Source organism: Bufo bufo, chromosome 2, assembly GCF_905171765.1.
Source record: "Bufo bufo chromosome 2, aBufBuf1.1, whole genome shotgun sequence".
NCBI lineage: Eukaryota > Metazoa > Chordata > Amphibia > Anura > Bufonidae > Bufo > Bufo bufo.
In genome coordinates, this window is record NC_053390.1 from 772,701,068 (window position 1) to 772,727,663 (window position 26,596).

Here is a 26,596-nt window from a genome sequence, read left to right on the forward strand (position 1 = left end):
TGTCATAGCAGAGAATCAGGCTTCACGTCACCCACCACTGGAACAGGCCACTGTCACATATTTAGGCCCAGGCACCCAGGCAGAAGAGAGAGGTCCCATAACAGAGATTCAGGCTTCATGTCAGCAGAGAATCAGTCTTCATGTCATAGCAGAGAATCAGGCTTAACGTCACCCACCACTGGAACAGGCCACTGTCACATATTTAGGCCCAGGCACCCAGGCAGAGGAGAGAGGTCCCATAACAGAGATTCAGGCTTCATGTCAGCAGAGAATCAGTCTTCATGTCATAGCAGAGAATCAGGCTTCACGTCACCCACCACTGTACCAGGCCACTGTCACATATTTAGGCCCAGGCACCCAGGCAGAGGAGAGAAATCCCATAACAGAGATTCAGGCTTCATGTCAGCAGAGAATCAGTCTTCATGTCATAGCAGAGAATCAGGCTTAACGTCACCCACCACTGGAACAGGCCACTGTCACATATTTAGGCCCCGGCACCCAGACAGAGGAGAGAGGTCCCGTAACAGAGAATCTGGCTTCATGTCAGCACAGAATCAGTCTTCATGTCATAGCAGAGAATCAGGCTTAACGTCACCCACCACTGGAACAGGCCACTGTCACATATTTAGGCCCCGGCACCCAGACAGAGGAGAGAGGTCCCGTAACAGAGAATCTGGCTTCATGTCAGCACAGAATCAGTCTTCATGTCATAGCAGAGAATCAGGCTTCACGTCACCCACCACTGGAACAGGCCACTGTCACATATTTAGGCCCAGGCACCCAGGCAGAGGAGAGAGGTCGCGTAACAGAGAATCTGGCTTCATGTCAGCACAGAATCAGTCTTCATGTCATAGCAGAGAATCAGGCTTCACGTCACCCACCACTGGAACAGGCCACTGTCACACATTTAGGCCCCGGCACCCAGACAGAGGAGAGGTTCATTCAACTTTGGGTTGCCCCGCAATATAATGGTAAAATGAAAATAAAAATAGGATTCAATGAGGAAGTGCCCTGGAGTAGAATAATATATTGTTAAGGGGAGGTAGTTAATGTCTAATCTGCACAAGGGATGGACAGGTCCTGTGGGATCCATGCCTGGTTCATTTTTATGAACGTCAGCTTGCCCACATTGGCTGTAGACAGGCGGCTGCGTTTATCTGTAATGACGCCCCTTGCCGTGCTGAATACACGTTCAGACAAAACGCTGGCCGCCGGGCCAGCACCTCCAAGGCAGAAAAGGCTAGCTCTGGTCACGTGGACAATTTGGAGACCCAGAAGTTGAATGGGGCCGAACCATCAGTCAGTACGTGGAGGGGTGTGCACAGGTACTGTTCCACCATGTAAGTAAAATGTTGCCTCCTGCTAACACGTTCTGTATCAGGTGGTGGTGCAGTTAGCTGTGGCGTGGTGACAAAACTTTTCCACATCTCTGCCATGCTAACCCTGCCCTCAGAGGAGCTGGCCGTGACACAGCTGCGTTGGCGACCTCTTGCTCCTCCTCTGCCTTCGCCTTGGGCTTCCACTGGTTCCCCTGTGACATTTGGGAATGCTCTCAGTAGCGCGTCTACCAACGTGCGCTTGTACTCGCGCATCTTCCTATCACGCTCCAGTGTAGGAAGTAAGGTGGGCACATTGTCTTTGTACCGGGGATCCAGCAGGGTGGCAACCCAGTAGTCCGCACACGTTAAAATGTGGGCAACTCTGCTGTCGTTGCGCAGGCACTGCAGCATGTAGTCGCTCATGTGTGCCAGGCTGCCCAGAGGTAAGGACAAGCTGTCCTCTGTGGTAGGCGTATCGTCATCGTCCTGTGTTTCCCCCCAGCCACGCACCAGTGATGGGCCCGAGCTGCTTTGGGTGCCACCCCGCTGTGAACATGCTTCATCCTCATCCTCCTCCACCTCCTCCTCATCCTCGTCCTCCTCGTCCTCCAGTAGTGGGCCCTGTCTGGCCACATTTGTACCTGGCCTCTGCTGTTGCAAAAAACCTCCCTCTGAGTCACTTCGAAGAGACTGGCCTGAAAGTGCTAAAAATGACCCCTCTTCCTCCTGGGCCACCTCCTCTTCCATCATCGCCCTAAGTGTTTTCTCAAGGAGACATAGAAGTGGTATTGTAACGCTGATAACGGCGTCATCGCCACTGGCCATGTTGGTGGAATACTCGAAACAGCGCAACAGGGCACACAGTTCTCACATGGAGGCCCAGTCATTGGTGGTGAAGTGGGGCTGATCCACAGTGCGACTGACCCGTGCGTGCTGCAGCTGAAACTCCACTATGGCCTGCTGCTGCTCGCACAGTCTGTCCAGCATGTGCAAGGTGGAGTTCCACCTGGTGGGCACGTCGCATATGAGGCGGTGAGCGGGAAGGCCGAAGTTACACTGTAGCGCAGACAGGCGAGCAGCGGAAGGGTGTGAACGCCGGAAGCGCGAACAGACGGCTCGCACTTTATGCAGCAGCTCTGACATGTCGGGCTAGTTGCGAATGAACTTCTGCACCACCAAATTCAGCACATGCGCCAGGCAAGGGATGTGCGTCAAACCGGCTAGTCCCAGAGCTGCAACGAGATTTCGCCCATTATCGCACACCACCAGGCCGGGCTTGAGGCTCACCAGCAGCAACCACTCGTCGGTCTGTTGTTCTATACCCCGCCACAACTCCTGTGCGGTGTGGGGCCTGTCCCCCAAACATATGAGTTTCAGACTGGCCTACTGACGTTTACCCCGGGCTGTGCTGAAGTTGGTGGTGGTGAAGGTGTGTGGCTGACTGGATGAGCAGGTGGAAGAAGAGGAGGAGGAAGCTGAGTAGGAGGAGGAGGAGACAGGAGGCAAAGAATGTTGCCCTGCGATCCTTGGCGGTGGAAGGACGTGCGCCAAATAGCTCTCCGCCTGGGGCCCAGCCGCCACTACATTTACCCAGTGTGCAGTTAGGGAGATATAGCGTCCCTGGCCGTGCTTACTGGTCCACGTATCTGTGGTTAGGTGGACCTTGCCACAGATGGCGTTGCGCAGTGCACACTTGATTTTATCGGACACTTGGTTGTGCAGGGAAGGAACGGCTCTCTTGGAGAAGTAGTGCCGGCTGGGAACAACATACTGTGGGACAGCAAGCGAAATGAGCTGTTTGAAGCTGTGTGTGTCCACCAGCCTAAATGACAGCATTTCATAGGCCAGTAGTTTAGAAATGCTGGCATTCAGGGCCAGGGATCGAGGGTGGCTAGGTGGGAATTTACACTTTCTCTCAAATGTTTGTGAGATGGAGAGCTGAACGCTGCCGTGTGACATGGTTGAGATGCTTGGTGACGCAGTTGGTGGTGTTGGTGGTACATCCCATGTTTGCTGGGCGGCAGGTGCCAACGTTCCTCCAGAGGCGGAGGAAGAGGCCGAGGTGGCAGCAGCAGCAGAAGAGGCCGAGGCGGCAGCAGCAGAAGAGGTAGCAGGGGGAGCCTGAGTGACTTCTTTGTTTTTAAGGTGTTTACTCCACTGCAGTTCATGCTTTGCATGCAGGTGCCTGGTCATGCAGGTTGTGCTAAGGTTCAGAACGTTAATGCCTCGCTTCAAGCTCTGATGGCACAGCGTGCAAACCACTTGTCGTGAGCACATTGTTTAAAGAAGTGCCATGCCAGGGAACTCCTTGAAGCTGCCTTTGGGGTGCTCGGTCCCAGATGGCGGCGGTCAGTAGCAGGCGGAGTCTCTTGGCGGCGGGTGTTCTGATTTTGCCCACTGCTCCCTCTTTTGCTACGCTGTTGGCTCGGTCTCACCACTGCCTCTTCCTCTGAACTGTGAAAGTCAGTGGCACGACCTTCATTCCATGTGGGGTCTAGGACCTCATCGTCCCCTGCATCGTCTTCCACCCAGTCTTGATCCCTGACCTCCTGTTCAGTCTGCACACTGCAGAAAGACACAGCAGTTGGCACCTGTGTTTCGTCATCATCAGAGACGTGCTGAGGTGGTATTCCCATGTCCTCATCATCAGGAAACATAAGTGGTTGTGCGTTAGTGCATTCTATCTCTTCCACCCCTGGGGAAGGGCTAGGTGGATGCCCTTGGGAAACCCTGCCAGCAGAGTCTTCAAACAGCATAAGAGACTTCTGCATAACTTGAGGCTCAGACAGTTTCCCTGATATGCATGGGGGTGATGTGACAGACTGATGGGCTTGGTTTTCATGCGCCATCTGTGCGCTTTCTGCAGAAGACTGGGTGGGAGATAATTTGAACGTGCTGGATGCACTGTCGGCCACCCAATTGACTAATGCCTGTACCTGCTCAGGCCTTACCACCAAATATCCCTGTAAATTCTGGAGGCTACTGGGACCTGAGGTAGTTGGTACACTAGGACGTGTGGCTGTGGCAGAACGGCCACGTCCTCTCCCAGCACTAGAGGGTCCACTAACACCACCACGACCATGTCCACGTCCGCGTCCCTTACTAGATGTTTTCCTCATTGTTACAGTTCACCACAATAAGAAAAATATTATTCGGGCCAATGTATTGAATTAAAATTCAGGCCTTTTTTTACAGACACCTAACACTGTCTGGCTATCTATTTAGGTACCGTATTACACTAATACAGGCACACAAGTAATGACAGATTTGGTTGAATATAAATGTGAGGCCTATTTTTCACACGCTGTGTGACAGATATACCTTTAATCACAGAATTAGACTTGTATCTGCACGGTAGCGTGTGTGTTAAGTTTTTCAGAATGACACTATCAGCACCTTGAATCTAAGATATCCTTTTTGGGATAGATTTAAAGTAGGCCTGATATAACAGAAACTACTTATTTATGAGAATGGCAAATTTGGGAATAGTTTTTCAACCCAGAACAAAAACCGTGCTTTTACGGTCACTACAAATAATTTGACCAGCTAAAACAGTACAGATTTGGTTGAATAGAAATGTCAGGCCTATTTTTTACGCGCTGTGTGACAGATATACCTTTAATCACAGAACTAGACTTGTATCTGCACGGTAGCGTGTGTGTTAAGTTTTTCAGAATGACACTATCAGCACCTTGAATCTAAGATATCCTTTTTGGGATAGATTTAAAGTAGGCCTGATATAGCAGAAACTACTTATTTATGAGAATGGCAAATTTGGGAATAGTTTTTCAACCCAGAACAAAAACCGTGCTTTTACAGTCACTACAAATAATTTGACCAGCTAAAACAGTACAGATTTGGTTGAATAGAAATGTCAGGCCTATTTTTTACGCGCTGTGTGACAGATATACCTTTAATCACAGAATTAGACTTGTATCTGCACGGTAGCGTGTGTGTTAAGTTTTTCAGAATGACACTATCAGCACCTTGAATCTAAGATATCCTTTTTGGGATAGATTTAAAGTAGGCCTGATATAGCAGAAACTACTTTTTTATGAGAATGGCAAATTTGGGAATAGTTTTTCAACCCAGAACAAAAACCGTGCTTTTACGGTCACTACAAATAATTTGACCAGCTAAAACAGTACAGATTTGATTGAATAGAAATGTCAGGTCTATTTTTTACGCGCTGTGTGACAGATATACCTTTAATCACAGAATTAGACTTGTATCTGCACGGTAGCGTGTGTGTTAAGTTTTTCAGAATGACACTATCAGCACCTTGAATCTAAGATATCCTTTTTGGGATAGATTTAAAGTAGGCCTGATATAGCAGAAACTACTTATTTATGAGAATGGCAAATTTGGGAATAGTTTTTCAGCCCAGAACAAAAACCGTGCTTTTACGGTCACTACAAATAATTTGACCAGCTAAAACAGTACAGATTTGGTTGAATAGAAATGTCAGGCCATTTTTTACTCGCTGTGTGACAGATATACCTTTAATCACAGAACTAGACTTGTATCTGCACGGTAGCGTGTGTGTTAAGTTTTTCAGAATGACACTATCAGCACCTTGAATCTAAGATATCCTTTTTGGGATAGATTTAAAGTAGGCCTGATATAGCAGAAACTACTAATTTTGAGAATGGCAAATTTGGGAATAGTTTTTCAACCCAGAACAAAAACTGTGCTTTTTACGGTCACTAAATATAACTTGACCAGCTAAAACTGTACTGATTTGGAGGAATAGAAATGTCAGGCCTATTTTTTAGGCGCTGGGTGACAGGCTCAACTTGCCCCTGATGTAGTATATGGCCAAAAAATAACCACACTGTTGATGGTTAAATGCACTTGGGTGACAGAGGCTCAGCCTGCACCTGATGTAGGATATAGCAAAAAATAACCACACTGTTGATGGTTAAATGCATTTGGGTGACACAGGCTCAGCCTGCACCTGATGTAGTATATGGCCAAAAAATAACCACACTGTTGATGGTTAAATGCACTTGGGTGACACAGGCTCAGCCTGCACCTGATGTAGGATATAGCAAAAAATAACCACACTGTTGATGGTTAAATGCACTTGGGTGACACAGGCTCAGCCTGCACCTGATGTAGTATATGGCCAAAAAATAACCACACTGTTGATGGTTAAATGCACTTGGGTAACACAGTCTCAGCCTGCACCTGATGTAGTATATGGCCAAAAAATAACCACACTGTTGATGGTTAAATGCACTTGGGTGACACAGGCTCAGCCTGCACCTGATGTAGGATATAGCAAAAAATAACCACACTATTGATGGTTAAATGCACTTGGTGGTAGCTTGTGCTGGCGCACCACAAGCCACAAAATGGCCGCCGATCACCCCAGAAAAAAGTGATATAAAAACGCTCTGGGCAGCCTAAAAAAAGTGAGCAATTCAATATCAGCACTTCAATGATCCACAGCTGGAGATCGATCACTGAATTAAGTCTTTTGGAGGAGTTAATCTGCCTAATCTCGCCCTAACGTCGCAGCAGCAACCTCTCCCTATGCTTGAATCAGCAGAGTGACGTGCAGTGCTACGTGACCCAAGCTTATATAGAGGCTGGGTCACATTCTGCACTGGCCAATCACAGCCAAGCCAATAGTAGGCAAGGCTGTGATGGCCTCTTGGGGCAAGTAGTATGACGCTTGTTGATTGGCTGCTTTGCAGCCTTTCAAAAAGCGCCAAGAAAGCGCCGAACACCGAACCCGAACCCGGACTTTTACGAAAATGTTCGGGTTCGGGTCCGTGTCACGGACACCCCAAAATTCGGTACGAACCCGAACTATACAGTTCGGGTTCGCTCATCCCTAGTCATGTCTTGACTAGTAACCCAGCAGTTCTTGCATGGTTGACTCGGGCATCCACTTCATCCGAAGTGACATCAGACACCCCCAGCCAAGAGTCGGTGGGTTCGTCAGACACAACCCTTAGTTGGCATGGCCCGGGAGCAGGACCTGTGCCCTCACCTGTCCTCAACCTGCCTCTGTCCATTTCTGTTTACTCAGCCAGAGAAGTATTATATGCTGTGGGCTACTAGAAGACAGTCAGCAGCTACTGGCAAGCCAAGATGTGGAGGAGACATCTGCTGCATCCTCCGGTAGGCGGGCAAGTAGTGATGAGGAGAGTGGCGTTGGAGCTGGTGTTGCGAGCGGTCAGGCTCCTGACCCAGAGACGGTTGAGGACATTAGTGACGTGCAGACAGTACTCGATGATGATGATGATGTAGCTGATCGCACTTGGGAGCCGGGTGAAGAGGGTGGTTGCTTGCCCGTGAGGCAGCAGCGGAGCCAGCAAGTCACTAGCGTGGCCGGGACTCAGCAGGGTGGCAGCAGTGAGAGGTCGGGAGCCAAACGTGCCTGGGGAAGACCACCCGCTTTGCAAGATGTTGGACCAACTATATGAACAGAGAAAGGCCTTAAATTATTTCTTGATAATACAAGCGGCAGGTTATTTTTAAGCCGCCGGAGGAGGTAAACGTGGCCGTATGTAGAATCTGTGGGCAGAGGGTGAAGCGTGGCCAGGGTGCCAATGTTGGCACTATGACCCTGCGTAAACATATCTAGCGTCGCCATAAAGTGGCCTAGGAGAATATGGTGGTCCAGCCTGCAGCAGCAACCGTTGTATCACCCACTGGCACGCAAGGCTCCACCACCTCAGCCGAAGGGAGCTGTCTGTGATTCCCATCTTCTGCTGGTCCAGATGCTCCTGCTCTTACTCCTCGTCAGTCATTATGTCAGCAATCGATCACTGAAACGATTGCCAAGAGACAACAGTATGCATGCACGCATCCAATGGCGCAGAAGCTGAACGTACTCCTGTCTTAGTTGCTGGTGCTGCAGTCCCTCCCTTTCCAAGTGGTGGAGTCTGCACCTTTCAGAGAACTAATGACTTCTGCCAAGCCGAGGTGGAGAGTCCCAAGCTGTCATTTCTTTGTGAAAAAGGATGTACCAGCCCTGCACAAACATGTAGAACAGAAGGTGGGCCAGTCTTTGAGCCTGTCAGTGTCTGCCAAAGAGCACGGCAGTGCCGACGTGTGGAGCTATACCTATGGTCAGGGACAAAACATGTCCTTTAAGGCCCACTGGGTGAATGTGGTTCCTACACAGCCACACCAGCAACTTGGCCAGGCGATGCTGCTTCCGCCTCCATGTTCTCACACCGTTGGTCGAAAGACAATGTCTGCCTCTGCCTCCTCATCCTCCACCATGTTTTCGGCCTCCACTGCAGGGACAATTAATTGTGCCCCTCCAGTATACCACATGTGCAGGGCACTGCAGTGTCACGCTGTTGTGCACCTGGTTTGCCTTGGCTAACGGAGTCACACAGGGGAGGAACAGCTTTGTGTGATGCATCAAGAAATCAAATCCAGGCTTTCCCCATTACAACTGAAAATCGGAACCATGGTGACCGACAACGGGAAGAACATGGTGTCAGTGCTGCGTCAAGGAAGGAGAGGAGGAGCAGCCACAGGAGCTACAGGGCGATCAGGAAGACGAGGCAGAGGACCCAGACACACCGTGGCAGTATGCAGTGAGATGGATGCAGTTAATCCCTCCGAGTCACTTGCACAAATGGCCCGATGCATGCTCACTTGCTTGCGTTGTACAGCTGAATTGTCACCATTCGGCAGAGGGATGACTTCTGGCTCTCTACCTTGTGGTCCAAAATGGGGGCCTTTTTTACACCTGCTGGGAGGGAGGACAAACTGAACTACTATATCGACATCCTATGTAGTCAGTTGGCCACTGCCTATCTGCATCATCGTCCAACCTCTCGCATGTCTGACCAGGGGAGCCCTCTGCGCTCACGTTCCTCTGCCATGGCTACTGTGGCAGTGTGGGGGGTAGGAGCAGTTCCAGCTCCATCAGCAGCAACTTGAGTCTAGAGTCGCTGATGAGCAGCTTTCTTCAACCTCGTAGTGAAGAAACTACTCATCAGCAGCAGCTAGACCTGAAGCAGGACCTGAACCAGCAGGTGGTGGCATACTTGGACAGCACACTGCTACCCCACATTGAAGATACGTTGGACTACTAGGCAGCCAAACTGGATATGAAGCCGCAACTGGCAGAGTTTGCCCTGGAAAAGCTGTCCTGCCCGGCCAGTAGTGTGGCATCAGAGCGGGTGTTTAGTGCGGCGGGGACCATAGTTAACCCAAGAAGAACTTGTCTGTCCACCCAAAATGTGGAGAGACTAACCTTTGTCAAGATGAATCAGGCGTGGATCAGACAGGATTTCCACATTAAATGCCTTATGCATCAGACTAGATCATCCATGGTGCCACACCAACAATTTGACAAAAGAGACCTGTTTCTTCTGATTACCTGCCTCAGCTACTATTCTAATGCTGACACCTGCCTGATGCCACACATCTGATGCCAAGTGCTCCTTCTTCAACTAGTAATGGTATTGCCACCCACCTCCCCACTCTGTCACCAGGTCACTCTGTGGTCTCCTGATGCTGCTGCCACCTCCCCACTCTGTCACCGGGTCACTCTGTGGTCTCCTGATGCTGCTTCCACCCCCACACTATGTCCCCTTGCCACTCTTTGGTCTCCTGATGCTGATGCCACCTCCACATTATGTCACCTTGCCACTCTGTGGTCTCCTGATTCTGCTGCCACCTCTACACTGTCATTATGCCACCCTGTGGCCTCCTCCTGATGTTACTGCTGCTTCCACCTCCACACTCTGTATTAAGCCACTCTGTGGTCTCCTCATGCTGCTTCTGCTGCCACCTCCACACTGTCATTGTGCAACCCTGTGGCCTCCCAATGCTGCCGCCACCTCCACACTTTTTACTTTGCCATCTTGTGGCCTCCTCCTGATGCTGCTGCTGCCGCCACCTCCACACTCTGTCATTGTGCAACTCTGTGGCCTCCTGATGCTGCTGCTGCCACCTCTACACTGTCATTGTGCCACTCTGTGGTCTCCTCCTGATGCTGCTGCCGCCACACTGTGTCATTATGCAACTCTGTGGCCTCCTGATGCTTCTGCTGCCACCTCCACACTGTCATTGTGCTACTCTGTGGCCTCCTGATGCTGCTGCTACATCCACACTGTCATTGGGCCACTCTGTGGTCTCCTCCATGCGTCTTCCACCTCACCACTATGTCATGCTTTTCCCACCATCCCCACTTCATGACCGGGCCACTGGCTGACATCATCATTTATTTAACCCTTCTTCTGATCTGTCAGAAGGAAGGAAAAATGAGACACACAACGGATCCTGTCTATGTAACAGCTGAAAGGCCTGCATGACATGGTCCCTATTTAGCATCAGAATTGGCTTATGATTTGGTAGCCAAAAGCAGGAGTGGATACAAAACACAGAAGACATGCAAATATTCCATTCACTTGTCATCTCTGTTTTGGGTCTACTTCTGTTTTTTTTTGGGCTTTAGCAATACTGATGGATTACTGACCAAATGCTCACCAAGTGAAGGTGGATGCTCAGCAGACAGGATCAGTTTTTTGGGGGTTATTGTTCTGACGGATAAGAGGAAGGGCAAAATAATCAGTGACGTCAACACAAACTTACTGCTGACACCCTCTCCACTCTGTCGGGGGGAGGGGGGCTCTATCGTATAAACGCTTAATAGAACAGATTCTGTAGACATCTATGTGGAATCAGCTGCCCATGGTGTAAAAGGAGTGCGCTCCTTCTTGACGCTAACATTTACCTGTAAGGCTGACTTCACACTTTCACACCAGTAATTTGGTCAGTTTTGGCCTAGTAACTGCCCAAATAAGTGAATTGTGTCATCTGCTTGTGATACTGACTAACAGTATTGTTTCACTACCACAGCAGACTCCCTATGCCTGTTACTGCAAGGCACAGTGTTCTACGCCATTATAAAGGTCCTCTGCAGCCATTTTTTAACGCAATTCGCCACTAATAAATTTGTATTGCATAAAAAAATTTCAAAAAATTCGGCGAACCGGCCAAATCTAAATTTTGAGAAGTTCGCTCATCTCTAGGAAGGCATCGCCGAAACGTGCGTTGGGGTGTGCTGCTCTCCTGAGGTGAACCTCCCTACAATGGGTATGTGATACCTTTGTGTGTGTTACTCTATATGAGGGAATAACTTGTTTATACATTCGCACATGCTTTTTAACATCATCAGTATGTTAGGGATTCTGCATCCCCCTATATATGAATTCATATGATTTAATTATGTATTATTGCCAATTACAGCTTTCTTGTGGGATTTTGAATTCATAGGACCCTTGTTGATTCCCTCATATGTGTATTTCCCTATAAGGGTTATAGAATACTTGATTGCTACTATATATGAGGGAACGATTTATTGATATATTTGCACATGCACTTTAACATTACCATCATGTTGAGGACTATGTATTTATGCTTCTTTTTATATGAACTCATATGAATTTATTTATTACTTTACCAATCATGGTTTTCCATTGGGATATATCACCTTTATAATCCCTGTCATTTCCCCCATATACAGTATGTATTTTGATATTGTCTCACCAGGAGCAGACCGCACTTCACATTGATGTATCATGTCTCTTTTTATTTATGTCATATTGTGTATTAATAAAGTATATTTTTGATTTGCAACCTGTTTAGTCACAGTTTCTGTGTAAATATATCTATTGTATACTGAGTAGGTTTTGTTTAGGGTCTGTTATAGTGCCCATACTATTTCTGGGCTGATATTTGATTTTCCTGTTTTGTAACCTGTGTTTGCTAATCATCTCTAGTTATGTCTACGGAGTTGTATGAGGGCTCATGTTTTGCAGGACAATCTTTTTTTTACTTTAGAAAAATCAAACAAATCAACAAATCGGACAGTGCAATGTGTTATGAAACACGATGTTTGTTACCCCCGGCTACCATCTGATTACCCATAGTCATATAGATTACTCACAAAAGGGGATTATTATAGGTGAAGTTAATGTCACCTTCTCTAAACTTTTGAATGCACATGTCCAACTGTTCAGTGTTTCAGTACATTTTGCACACTTTGCTGTTTTCTAACAAAAGAGCATAACGGCAAAATTCACAACAGGTGTTTGATCCATGAATTGCCTATTAAATGTCCTGGTCCAATTAGAATTGGTATTTCAACAGTCCTCTTCATCATGCTGTTCACATTTTGACATCATGAGACCAAGACGACACCTAACAATTGATCAACAGTGCCTCGCCATTTCGGGGCTTCAAGCAAGATGTTCTCAGAGGGAAGTGGCCATTGAGCTTAGAGTGTCACAGAGTGTCATCAGCAGGTTGCAACACAGATACAGAGAGACTGGAAGAGTCACAGAAAGGCATAGAGGTGGACGTCCTTTGGCCACATCCCACACCGATGAGCACTTCATTGTGAACAATGCCCTGCGGAACCGGATGATGAATGCAACACAACACCAGGCCCATTCAAGGGAGGTGAGAGGCACCCAAGTGTCACGTCAGACCATTTGAAACCGTTTACATCAGCGTGGTCTGCCTGCTAGATGACCTGCAAGGGTACCTGACCACAGGCTTCATCGTCTTGCATGGGCCAGGGAGCATCTAAGCTGGATGAGGGACCATTGGCCTCAGTGCTGTTCACTGATGAAAGTCGATTCACACAGAGCAGAAATAATGACATCAAGGAGAGCGCTTTGCATTAGTCACTGTTGTCACCAGACGAGCCTTTGGTGGTGGTGGTGTTACAGTGTTGGCATGTGTGTCTAGTCAATACAGAACTGCCCTACACTTTGTGAATGGTACAGTGACAAGCCCATACTAGTTGAATAACATCATTAATTCAGTCATTGTGCCTCTGCATGAACAACACAGGCCTTATTTTATCTTCATGAACCACAATGTGCAAGCTCATCAAGGTTGCCTCATTAGGGAATGGTTGATGGAGACTGGGGTACCTCACATGCACTTTCTCCAGACCTGAATCCCATGGAAAACCTATGGGATCAGCTGAGTCGCCATGTAGAGGCTCATAACTCTGTACCCCAGAACCTCAATGACCTGAGAGCCGCCCTTCAAGAAGAGTGTAATGCAATGCCTCAGCAGACAATAAGTGAACAGCATGAGACATTGTTGTCAAGCTGTAAATGATGCTCAAGGCCACATGACAAGTTATGAGACATTACCAATTTTGTGAGAGTATACCCACCACTGTTATTGGCTTTTGTTTCAATAAATCGTTTAGATGAGGAAATCACCATTGCAGCTTCTGCTTAAATGGTCTACTTTCATGATATAATATCACTGTAGTGAGAACTTTTTATGTTTTCCATAATTTCCCCTGAAAGCCAAATATCCCTAACTTTTTTTGAGTAGTCTATGTCACTGTCACTTTGATCTTACTAATGCTGTCTTTGCGTTATTTTTTTTTTAAGGGGGTTGGATACATGACTTTTCAGAGCAATCTGGGCACTTTTGATTATGGGTGAATTCATTTGAAATCAAATTAAATCTTCTGACCAATTTGTTGATAATCAGTTTTTTATCTTGTGTTATGTTGTGTTTTAGTTACAATATGTGGTAGATGAAAGAACGTTCCCTTATTATATTTCAGTAGTGAGCATTACACAGGTGAAATAGCGATTTGCATTATGGAGAAGACATGGTTCCGAGAATCTCTAACTTTATTGATGGAGCTTCTTGGAAATACCACAAATATATATCAATTACATGGTAAGCTATGGTCAGAGTAGATGACAGCACTTGACACGGGCGATCACATTTGTGATGGTAGATGATTCTGGTCACACATAACTTGAATTTAAGGATTTATGTATGGCAGAGCACAGTGCACAGCGCCTGCAAGACAGTGCATGGTATGTCTTTACTATGGAGCCATACAAATGTGCTGCCATATGCTCCACCAGGTGGCGCATTTATGGTGATATTCTCCTCTAGAAGCAAAGCTTCTAAGCCAGAATACCGCCAGAACAGGCAAATAGAGCGCGAAAATCCGACAGGAAAACCTCTGTATGTATACAAAATGGAGATGTAATACAGTTGTGTGCATGAGCACTAAGACAACAGTTTTGCCTCAGAACACCAAAAAGCTATTCCGACTGTTATCATGGAACGAATACGTACTATCAGCATTTCTCTACCATTTTTCATTTTTACATTTTTGTTTTTTAATCTCTGACTTCCGAGAGCTATATCTTTTAATTTTTTTTGTCCATGTAGCCATATGATGGCTTGTTTTTTTTTTTTTTGCACGTTGTACTTTCTAATGACTTAATTTTATATGATGTAGTGGGAAGCTGGAAAAAAAATCTAAAAATTGTGTTGAATTGAGAAAAAAAAAAGAAATTCCACCATTGTTTTTAGTGTTGAGCGCGAATATTCGAATTGCGAATTTTAATCGTGAATATCGCCACTTCGAGAATTGGCGAATATTTAAAATATAGTGCTATATATTCGTATTCACGAATATGCAAATTGCTAATTCAATCGCGAATAGAATATCGGCACTTAACAACATCCCTAGCAACCAATAGGAAATTTGCCTACGCCTTAGTGTTGATCGCGAATATTCTAATTGTGAATTTTTATCGTGAATATATTACATTGCCGGTTTTCGCAATCAAGTAAATAATGAATGGAGATCACGAATTCTCGAATTTGCAAATTTATGGCGAATATCTGGCCAAAAATTTGCGAAATATCGCGAATTCGAATATTGCCTATGCCGCTCATCACTAATTGTTTTATGGGTTTTTATTCTTACAGCTTTCACTATGCGGTAAAAGCGACATGGTAACTTTTTATGTGGGTCAGTGCAGTTACAGGAATACTAAACTTTTATAGCTTTTCTTATGCTTAATACTATGAAAAAAATAAGTGCCTGCATACTAAACACTGTCAACCATGCGTTTACCTATAGCTATATATGTCAGTCTCACTCACATTATTTGCTATTGCTGTCTTTGTATTCAAGGGCTTGATGGTGGGAGAGAGAAAAAAATAGGGAAAAAAATTAAAAAGAGAGAAAGAAAAGAGAGAAAAAATAGTAAGTCCTAGGAGACCTCAGATTGTCATCCACCAATTTTAGTCCAATTGGGGCAGTTTTGATTCAGGTTGAATCAATTTGGACCCCAATCAAATTTTCTGACTGATTTTTTAGAATCGGACCTGAAACAAATTTCAAGAAATTTGCTCATCTTTATTTTTGGGCTTTTTGCATTTTTACATGAGTCACTCCAATTTTGAAAAGTGGGCTTGAAAATGAGCATTGCCAGATAGTTTCCCTCTAGATTCATCACTGCAAATATTTTTTAAAAAGTTGCAAGAAAAGTCCTCAAACTCACTCCAGTAGGAGGGGGAAGGGAAGGTGTAAAACTGGATTTCTAGACAAAAGTGTAAGGTTTTTAAAGATGGCGCCTGCTTGCGAAGGCAGTGAGCACCATAGCTACCATAGCGGGCAACTGAGGCAAATGTATGCGATCGACAATAACATTGATTGCACACATTTAAACCTTCAGATGGAGTAGTTAGAGATGAGCGAATCGAAGCTGACGAAGTGGAATTCGATCCGAATTTCAGTAATTATTCGATTCGCACCGAATCCGAATTTCTTCATGCTTTGTGGTAACGAATTGCATTTTTTCCTATAATGGCTGCTGCACATGTGAGGACTTGGAGCAAGGAACTCTATAAATACTCTCAGCCATCTTGGATTCGGCCATTTTCCAGTGTACTTAGTGCAGGGAGAGACGTCAGCAGGCGCTAGGGACAGTGCTAGGAAAGACTTAAAAATGTATATTTTGCTGAATAGAAGTTCAGGGAAAGAGAATTAGAAGTGTAGGGAAAGGATAGGGAGGAATTATTCCACAGTATTGAAGTAGAACAGGGTTCAATAGGTGAGTGTACAGCCTGGGTAATAGGAACAATTCTATTACACCTTGCTGCATTGACTGGGGATCCAAATTGCCATTATACTGGCTAGGTGGATGACCCACGGAAACCCCGCCAGCAGAGTCATTAAAAAGCATAAGATACTGCTGCATGACTTGGGGATCAAACTGCTTGGCTGATTTGCAAGGGGGTGAGGTGAAAGACTGATGCCCATGGGCTGCAGGTGCCAACTCTGCGGTTTCAGCAGGTGACCAGGTGGGAGACAATGTGAAGGAACTGGAGGCACTGTCAGTCATCCAATCTACTACCGCCTCTACTTGTTCTGGCCTCACCATTCGTACACCGGTATTCGGGCCTACAAAATGACGCTGAAAGTCCTGTAGCCTACGTGCACCTGAGGAGGGTGTTTCATTTGGGAGTGTAGCTGGCACAGATCGACCACATCCTCTCCCTGCAACAGGAGCTCCACCAGCACCAGAAGCACCATGACCATGGCCATGTCCCTTATTTGATGCTCTCCTCATTATTTGAGGTCACCCACCGAACTAACAGATGGATTAACTATATTAATTTCCCTGTCATGTATGCAGTGCAGATGTACCTCACACCAAAAATGGGAATATGTCACCCACCGAACTAACAGACAGATTAACTATATTAATTTCCCTGTCACATATGCAGTGCAGGTGTACCTCACTGTCACAGCATTTGGTATACGCCGTGACACGGTTGCCGTGCATGCTGTTGCCAGCGGCAATATGTTTTGGTTGCAGCATGTACAGTAGGTTCCTCCTCCTTTCTCCTGGGGCCTTCCCTGTCTGGTGCCGGAGGGGTAAATATCTAGCTGGTGGGGATTTAGGTGTGTCCTGGGTGTGGCCACGAGATTTATATTGCCTGTGGCCTGTTGGCTGGGTTCAGTGTTCCTCCAGCCTTGCTTTGTACTGGAGCTGTGCTCCTTTCAGGCCTCTACTATCTGCCCAGTGCTTGAGGGCCACCTTGTGGAACATCAAGGTCACCATGATGTCTCCCCTATGTTCCTGTTGTTCTCCTTCCCTTCACTACCCTTGCATATGTTTGGTGTTGTTTATGTATGGGTGGTTGTTATCTTGTCTAGTGGTTGTTACATGTCTGGTCTGTTGGTGTTTATAGTCCAGCATGTTTGCTAGACATGTTCCCTTTGTGGTGTGCCTCCGGAAGGGAGTATCAGGGTTCCCTGGAGTGGAAACTACAAGTCTGTATGCTGCTCTGCCTGGGGCCGCCATGCATCCTGTTTGCATGGGGGTTTCCAGGCAGTAACTGGTGTGCTGGATACCTGGGTGTGGTTGTTTGTACTGTGTCCTGTATGGTGTGTGGGCATGCTCAGGTTCCAGTCGGTGTTGCTGCGGCCGGTAAGTGTGTTGTATGGTGTGCTTACCTGCCGATCCAGTTACTGTATACAGTCTCCATTTTTTCCTTGCAGCTAGGCTGGTGGAGACTCCTGTTCATTCGTGTCTGGGATGAACAAGTCGTCTCTGCCCTTTCTTTATTTGAGGGATTATCAGAACGACTCAGGTTTCCTAGGTATGAGCCGTCCTACCATCCAGGTCCGCTTATACGGTGAGGAGTTAGGGCGAGGATTAAGGATTCTTTAGGAGGTAACCTGCTCCCTTATCCCAGTCGCTGGTCTAGTTGCTATCCCGTCTGCTTCCCATTGTACAGTGGGGAGTTTCCCCCACTCCCCACCGTGACACTCACACCAAAAATGGGTATATATGTCACCCACCGAACAGACGGATTAAGTATATTAATTTCCCTGTCACATATGCAGTGCAGGTGTACCTCACACAAAAAATGTGAATATGTCACCCACTGAACTAACAGACAGATTAACTATATTAATTTTCCTGTCAAGTATGCAGCGCAGGTGTACCTCACACCAAAAATGGGTATATGTCACCAGCCAAACTAACAGTCAGATTAACTATATTAATTTCCCGGTCACGTATAAAGTGCACGTGTATCTCACACCAAAAATGGGTATATGTCACCCATCGAACTAACAGACCGTTTAACTATTATATTTTTGTGTTAGGGGCACAAAAATGGTGCATTGCACCCACAAAAAATCACTATAGGTCACCCACGGAATTAACAGCCAGATTAATTATTAAATTTATGTGTGAGGGGTGCAAAGCTTGTTATTGCACCCACAAAAAATCATTATAGGTCACCCACAAAACAAAAAGCCAGATTCCTAACACTCTTCCTCGCTTTAGCTGCCTGCTTCCTGTCCCTGCACTACTCAGAGCTGATGGGCGGTGCTACACGTGATCCAGCTTGTATAGAGGCTGGGTCACATGATGCACCAGCCAATCACAGCAATGCCATTACTAGGCATGGCTGTGATGGCTTCTAAGTGCCCTGCAGCCTTTCAAAAGCTTTATTAAATGCTTGAACACCTGTCACGGCCTTTGCTGTGGGCGCCGTGACACTGGTGCCATGCTTGCTGCTGCCGGTGGCAACGTGTTGCTGTTATGGCATGTGGTGGCAGTGTCTCGGCTTTGGCTGTGTGCTCCGTGACATGGTTGCCACGCATGCTGTTGCCGGGGGCAACGCTGTGGCTGGTGTGTGCACTTCCCCTTTAAAGAGGACCTTTCACTACTGTACAAACTAAAAACTAACTAGATCAGTGGGCAGAGCGGCGCCCAGGGGTCCCCCTGCACTTACTAATAAGCCTGGCTATGAGCTGTGTGCTGCGATTGGCCAGCGCTGCAGCAAGGGACACGCCTTATACAAGAAATCAGTCAGAGGGAGCGCAGACACCGGAGCCTATACCGGGCGAACGGAGCGGCGCCCAGACTTACTAGTAAGTGCAGGGGAACCCCTGGGCGTCGCTCTGCCCACTGATCTAGTTATTTTTTTGTACAGTAGTGAAAGGTCCTCTTTAAGTTGTAGCCTTCCCCTGTCTGGTGCAGTAAGGGTTAACTACCTTGCTGGGTGTGGTCACTAGGTGCTTCTTATATCTGTGGCTGCTTGGGCTATTTAGCCTCTGCTGGATGCCTGAAGCTGAGGGTTCCTCCAGCCTTGGTGTATGCTGGTGGTTCTCTGTTCCTGGCTTTTACCATCTCTCCAGTGAGGGCCACCCTTGTGGTCATCAATGTCATTCCGGTGTCTCCTTCCCTTCCTGTCCCTATTTGTATGGAGTGGGTTATGTTCAGGGTGTTTGTATTTATAGTTTGGTGTTACATGTCTGGTGGTGTTTGGTGTCATGTTTACTAGACATTCCCCTGTCTCATGTTATTGCAGCTATGGTGTCCTGGGTTCCTGTGTGGTTTGTGGTGTGTGCTGTGTCCTTTAATGTTGGTGTGGACTGCAGCACTAGTGCACGGGTTCCAGTCAGTGTGTCTGTGGCAGGTAAGTGTGTTATTAGTTTTGCTTACCTGCCATCTCCTTTTGCTGTATGTGTTCCCCTCTCTTTGCAGCCTGGCCTCAGATAGAGACTCCTATTCCTCCATTACTGTGATGAACAGGTCGTCTCTTCTCTGCTCCTTGGTGAGGGATTACCAGGGCGACTTAGGGTCTCTAGGAATCCTGAGTATGTGTCGTCCTACCATCGGGGTCCGCTCATACGGTGAGGAGTCAGGGAGAGGATTATGTAAGCTATAGGAGGGGACCTGCTCCCTTATCACTCCTTTTGGCCAGGCTGATTCCCTTTTACCCTTTGACACCGCACGCCGCGACAACACCGAACTCGGGTACCCGAACTCGCAAAGTTTGGTACAGACCCGAACTTTACAGTTTGGGATCGCTCAACACTACTTATTAACGGTTGCGTGGTGAAGTGAGAACATTACAGCCCTTTTTGGCGTGTATTAGTGGCAAAAAAGAGTATTATTTGCGGTTCACAGCCGCAGTTATATGTTATAAAGCCTCTTTTTGGCGTGTATTAGTGGGGAAAAAGAAAAAGGGCTTATTAGCCATTTTGTGGTGAAGTGAGAAAATGTAAGCCTTTTTTGACATGTATTAGTGGCAAAAAAAACTTTATTTGCCGTTTACGGCCGCAGTTATATGTTCTAAAGCCTTTTCTTGTGGTGTATTAGTGAGGGGAAAAAAGGGGCTTATTAGCCGTTGTGTGGTGAAATGAGAAAATTACAGACCTTTTTGGTGTATATTAGTGGCAAAAAAAAATATTATTCGCCGTTCACGGCTGCAGTTATATGTTCTAAAGCCTCTTTTTGGAGTGTATTAGTGGGGAAAAAGAAAAAGAGCTTATTAGCCGTTTTGTGGTGAAGTGAGAAAATTAAAGCCCTTTTTGGCGTGTATTAGTGGCAAAAAAAAATTTATTTGCCGTTCACGGCCACAGTTATATGTTCTAAAGCCTTTTTTAGACGTGTATTGGGGGGGGAAAGGGGCTTATTAGCTGTTGTATGAGGAACTGAGAAAATAAAAGCCCTTTTTTGGCATGTTAGTGGGGGGGGGGGGAAAGGGGCTTATTAGCCGCTGTGTGGTGAAGTAACAATATTATATCCCTTTTTGGCATGTATTAATTTCCGTTTTATTTACTTATTTGATCTAACAGTATGTCAGACACAGAAGTGACAGGCCCTGCACAGGGGAGGGGCAGAGGCCTAAATATTTCTGGCGCAGGCACAGGTCGCAGCAGAGTAAGGGGGCGTGGCAGCAGGGGTCACTTCGAGATGCCTGAGCTCCCAGTGTCAGCTAACGGTCGTGTCTTGACCAGCAACCCAGCAGTTCTCGAATGGTTGACTCAGTCATCTACTTTGTCCCAAGTGACATCAGACACCCCTAGCCAAGAGTTGGTGGGTTCGTCAGACACAACCCTTAGTTGGCATGGCCCGGGAGCAGGCCCTGTGCCCTCACATATCCTCAACCTGCCTCTGTCCTTTTTTTTCCCTCAGCCAGAGAACTACTATATGCTGTGGGCTCAGCTCCACCATACAGCGAGGACAAGCTTTTAGAAGACAGTCAGCAACTACTGCCCAGCCAAGATCCGGAGGAGATATCCGCCACTTCCTCCGGTAGGCGGGCAACTAGTGATGAGGAGAGTGGCGTGGGAGCTGGTGTTGCGAACGGTCAGGCTCCTGGCTCAGAGACCTCTGAGGAGGACATTAGTGACATGCAAACAGTAGTTGATGATGATGTAGCCGATCGTAATTGGGAGCCGAGTGATGAAGGTGCTTCATCATCATCGGCAGAAGAGAGCCTACTGGCCCGAAAAGTAGTGGTGCAGGGGTTCATTGAGGCAGTGGTGGTAGCAGTCAGTCAGTGAGGAGTGTTGTAGGTAAATCACTTACTCGGCGGTGTGGCAGTTTATTGTTAAGCCGCCGGGGGAGGTGAACATGGCCATTTGTCGAATCTGTGGGCAGAAGGTAAAGCATGGCCAGGGTGCCATTGTCACCACGGCCTTACATCAACATATGCAGCATCACCATAAAGTGACCTGGGAGAAACGTGGCTCCAATGTGGTGGTCCAGTCTGCCGCAGCAACCGCTGCATCACCCAGTGGCACGCACCCAATTTCAGGCAGTCAAGGCTCCCCCACCTCAGCCGAAGGAAGCTGTCTGTCCTTCCCATCATCTGCTGCTCCTAATGCTCCAGCTCCTTCTCCTTCTAGTCAGTTATTCCATCACCAATCAATCACTGAAGCGATTGCCAAGAGAGAACAGTATTTGTGCACTCATCCAACGGCGCAGAAGCTAAACGTGCTCCTAGCAAATTGATGGTACTGCAGTCCATCCCTTTCCAAGTAGTGGACTCTACAGCTTTCAGAGAACTGATGGCTTGTGCCGGGCCGAGGTGGAGAGTCCCAAGCCGTAATTTTTTTGCCAGAAAGGCAGTACCAGCCCTGCACACATGTGTAGAACAGAAGATGGGCCAGTCCTTGAGCCTGTCGGTGTCTACCAAAGTGCACGGCAGTGCCAACATGTGAAGCTGTAACTACGGTCAAGGACAATATATGTCCTTTACAGTTACAGCCCACTGGGTAAATGTGGTTCCTGCCCAGCCAAACCAGCAACTTGGCCAGGTGACGCCACTTCCGCCTACATGTTTTCACTCCATTGGACCTGTGACAATGTTCACCTCTGCCTCCTCATCCTCCACCTTGTCCTCAGCCTCCACTGCAGGGACAATTCACAGTGCCCCACTAGCATACCACATGTGCAGGGCACGGCAGTGTCACGCTGTTCTGCCCCTAGTTTGCCTGGGCGAGCGGAGTCACACAGGGGAGGAATTGCACTGCGTCCTTCATCAAGAAATCAAATCCTGGCTTTCTCTGCGACAACTCAAAATCTGAACCATGGTGACTGACAATGGGAAGAACATGGTGTAGGCGCTGCATCAACGAGGGCTGAGCCATGTGCCCTGCATTCAATCTGGTTGTCAAGCGTTTCCTGAAGTTTTCCACCCATCTGCAAAACATCCTAAAATTGGCAAGGAAACTTTGCATGGACTTCAGCCACTCGTACACCACCAAACACACCCTCCTTGAGCTACAGCTGCAGAAAGGCGTCCCCCCATATAGGTTGATATACGATGTTTCCACCCATTGGAATTCCACCCTCCATATGTTTGACCGACTGTACCAACAGAGAAAGGCCATAAACGATTTCTTGATGATACAGGCGGACAGAGGTACTCCCCTGTGTAACTTCGATGTAAGCCTGTGGCAGCTCATGGGTGACACCTGCCATTTGTTTGTGCCCTTTGAGGAGGCCACTTTATTTGTCAGTCTCTAGGACTACGGGATAAACAACGTCATTCCACTGATTCATATCCTGGAAAAGATGCTGGTAAATCTGACTGGTCAGGGGACTGGAGACATGGCGCCTTCATGTCACGGCCACATGAGCCCTGTGGGGGCTGAACTGGCGGAGGAGGAGAACATTGGAGCACAAGCAATGTATAGTGAAATGGGTGGTTTTTCTACACAGGTGACAGGAGAGGAGGAGCAGTAGCAGCCGGAAGGACAAGAGGGAGATGAAGAAGATGAGGCAGATGACCCAGACACACCGTGGCAATATGCAGTGGAGATGAAGGCAGGGAGTCCCTCCAAGTCACTTGCGCAAATGGCCCGATGCATGCTCGCTTGCGTAGTGACATCGGAATCGTCACCAATCGGCAGAGGGATGACTACTGGCTCTCCACCATGTTAGACCCTCACTATTGGTCCAAAATGGGGGCCTTTTTTTACACCCGCTGAGAGGGAGGACAAACTAAACTACTGTAGAGACATCCTACGTAGTCAGTTGGGTGCTGCCTATCTGCGCCATTGTCCATCCTCTCGCAAGGCCCTCTGCGCTCAAGTTCCACTGCCATGACTGCTAGGGGAGGGGAGGGGGGGTGGCAGGAGCAGTACCAGCTCCATCAGCAGAAGCCTGAGTCTAGAGTCGCTGATGAGCAGCTTTCTTTACCCGCATAGTGAAGAAACTACTCACCAGCAGCTAGACATAGAGCAGAACCTAAACCAGCAGGTGGTGGCATACTTGGAGTGCACCCTGCCAGCCCTCATTGAAGATCCGTTGGACGACTGGGCAGCCAAACTGGATTTGTGGCTGCAACTGGCTGAGTTTGCCCTGGAAAAGCTGTACTGCCCGACCAGTAGTGTGGCATCTGAGCGGGGGTATTTAGTGTGGCAAGGCCATAGTTACCCCAAGGAGAACTCGCCTGTCCACCCAAAATGTGGAGAGACTGACCTTTGTCAAGATGAATCAGGCGTAGATCAGCCAAGATTTCCACCCACCAATGCCTGATGCATCATCCATGCTGCCTCACCCAAACTTTGACAAAAGAGACCGGTTTCTTCTGTCTACCTGCCTGAGCTACTATTCTGATGCTGACACTCGCCTGATGCCACACATCTGATGCCAAGTGCTCCTTCTTACACCCACCATCGTCAGTGGGTACTGTAAGTGCCACCTGTCACGAACTATGGATCCGATTGGTCCGGATCCTACAGCTGTGACGTAGTGGTCTGTGACAGGGTCTGCGCACACACAGAGACCTCACGTGACCGGGGTATTACCATCCGGCTAACACCCCCCACTACACTTCGGTAACTGCCACCACGTGGGTTCCCGGTCCACGAGCCGACTATCCGGGTCATTCACTATCACACAGATCAGTGGATGAACCGGATATCACTTACTGACCAACCGCAGTCAATCACCCCCAGCTACAATTCCTAAATGCAATTTAACTAACTACCTGGTAACGTCTCTTCAAAGGCAAGGTACGTTGTTCAGCAGCTTAGAATATGGAAGACTTGGCCATTTAGATTTTATAATCTTTAATAAGAGGTAAAAAGCAGTGCATACAAGTCTAATGAAAATGACTATAAATCTACAGAATAATAATAACAATATAAATAATCACGACAGTTCAAATGAAAGGGAAAAAGATGAAAGAATACTTAGTTTCTCTGGAGGGTTTCAGATGGTCGTTCATATGTCCTTTTTGAATCCTTGCAAACCCAGTTCAGTATGTATCAGGGGAGACCCTCAAAGTTCTTCTGATACAGGGATATGCCATCAATGTCCAATTAAGTGTCTGGTGATGTTCCATGGGTCTCTCTCCTCTGTCCTTGTGCACAGATTTTTATGAACTCTCCAATGGGCAGGAGACTTACTCCTGTCAGCCAATGGCAGCAGAGTGACTGTGAAGCCTAGGGATTGGCCTCCAAGGGTTTTATGACCCCATCAAAGTTCAGTTCCTACAATAAGGATTATACTTAAGCCTGTATCTCCCTGATACATCGGCATATTTTTATACAGAATACATATTTGCGATCCTTATTTATTTACATACAGAATGAGACCACACACGGTAATGCTGGGGCCTGTAGTTCTTCTACCACCCATAGGTGAGCTACAGAATCACATCCTCTGGTCATATTTGATACCCAATTAACCACAATACTCTGTAGAGCCTGGATCTGGTGTCAGAAAGGGCATAAGTTGATTCATAACTGAAATATGAAAGTGGACTGGTTTTATGCCCAGAGCTAATTAAGGGCTATTAGCTCTCCTCAAACCAGACCTGGAAATTAATGACGTCACGCTCCAGCCAGGCTTGACAGCGAGCTGATCTTTATCTTATAGGACAGGATGAGCTGGGCCTGATATAGCCTTTATGACCTTTTATAGCCGGCCTCACAGAGTAGTGGTAATAAAAGTGTCCATCTATATCATACTTGACCCAGGCTTCAGGAAGATGAGAGTTCACTGTTCTTTTACATAGGCCAGAAGCATACAAAATGGCTACCCAGAGGAATTATGTATGTATGCCGGCACACCTCCCTCTTTTAAAAGGTTGCCTGGGGAAATGGCCACAAGCCTATTCTACAGCAACCCAGCCGTCTCCGGCCGATTCTCCCTGCCGCGACAACCCGTCGGCATTTCCATGTAAACTACCTTTTCTGTGCTGCACGGTGAAGTTGTACTGCTGCAAAATCAGGCTCCATCTCAGCAGTTTCGCATTGTCTCCTGCGAGACGTGCCAACCAGCTGAGGGGATTGTGATCGGTGATCACTGTGAAATTGCGTCCATACAGGTAGTGTTGTAGCTTTTGCAGGGACCACACAATAGCTAAACACTCCTTCTCTATTGTGGAGTAGCTGGTCTCCCTGGCCAGTAACTTACGGCTCAGGTATAGTACAGGATGCTCCTCCCCGGCCTGGTTCACCTGACTCAGGACTGCACCCAGACCAAAGGCAGAAGCATCCGTGTGGACCACAAACTTCCAAGTGAAATCTGGGGCCTGAAGCACAGGAGTACTGGCTAGTGCATCCTTCAGGGCCTGGAAGCCTTGCTCGCATTCCGGCGTCCATGACACCATCCTGGGCAGCTTCTTCTTGGTCAAGTCTGTCAGAGGCTTGGCCAGGGTGCTATAGTTCGGGATGAACTTCCTATAGTACCCGGCCGTTCCCAAGAGAGACATGACCTGTTTCTTGGTGAGGGGTGTTGGCCATCTCGTAATGGCTTCTACCTTCTCTATTTCAGGCCTCAGTGTGCCTCCTCCTACTCTGTGGCCTAAGTAAGTGACCTCATTCATGCCCAGCTGGCACTTGCTAGGCTTAACAGTTTGTCCAGCCGCAGCAAGTTTGTCCAGTACTTGCGACAGGTGCACCAGGTGCTCCTTCCACGTGGGGCTATACACGGCAATGTCGTCTAAATAGGCGACAGCACATTCTTCTAGTCCTTCCAGCAAGTCATTCACAAGCCTTTGAAAGGTGGCTGGCGCATTCTTCATCCCAAACGGCATTACAGTAAATTCGTATAAGCCGAATGGGGTGATGAAGGCTGACTTCTCCTGAGCCTCCGAGGTCAGGGGAATCTGCCAATACCCCCTGCTCAGGTCCATGATTGTCAGGTAGCTGGCTCCTGCCAACTTATCTAACAGTT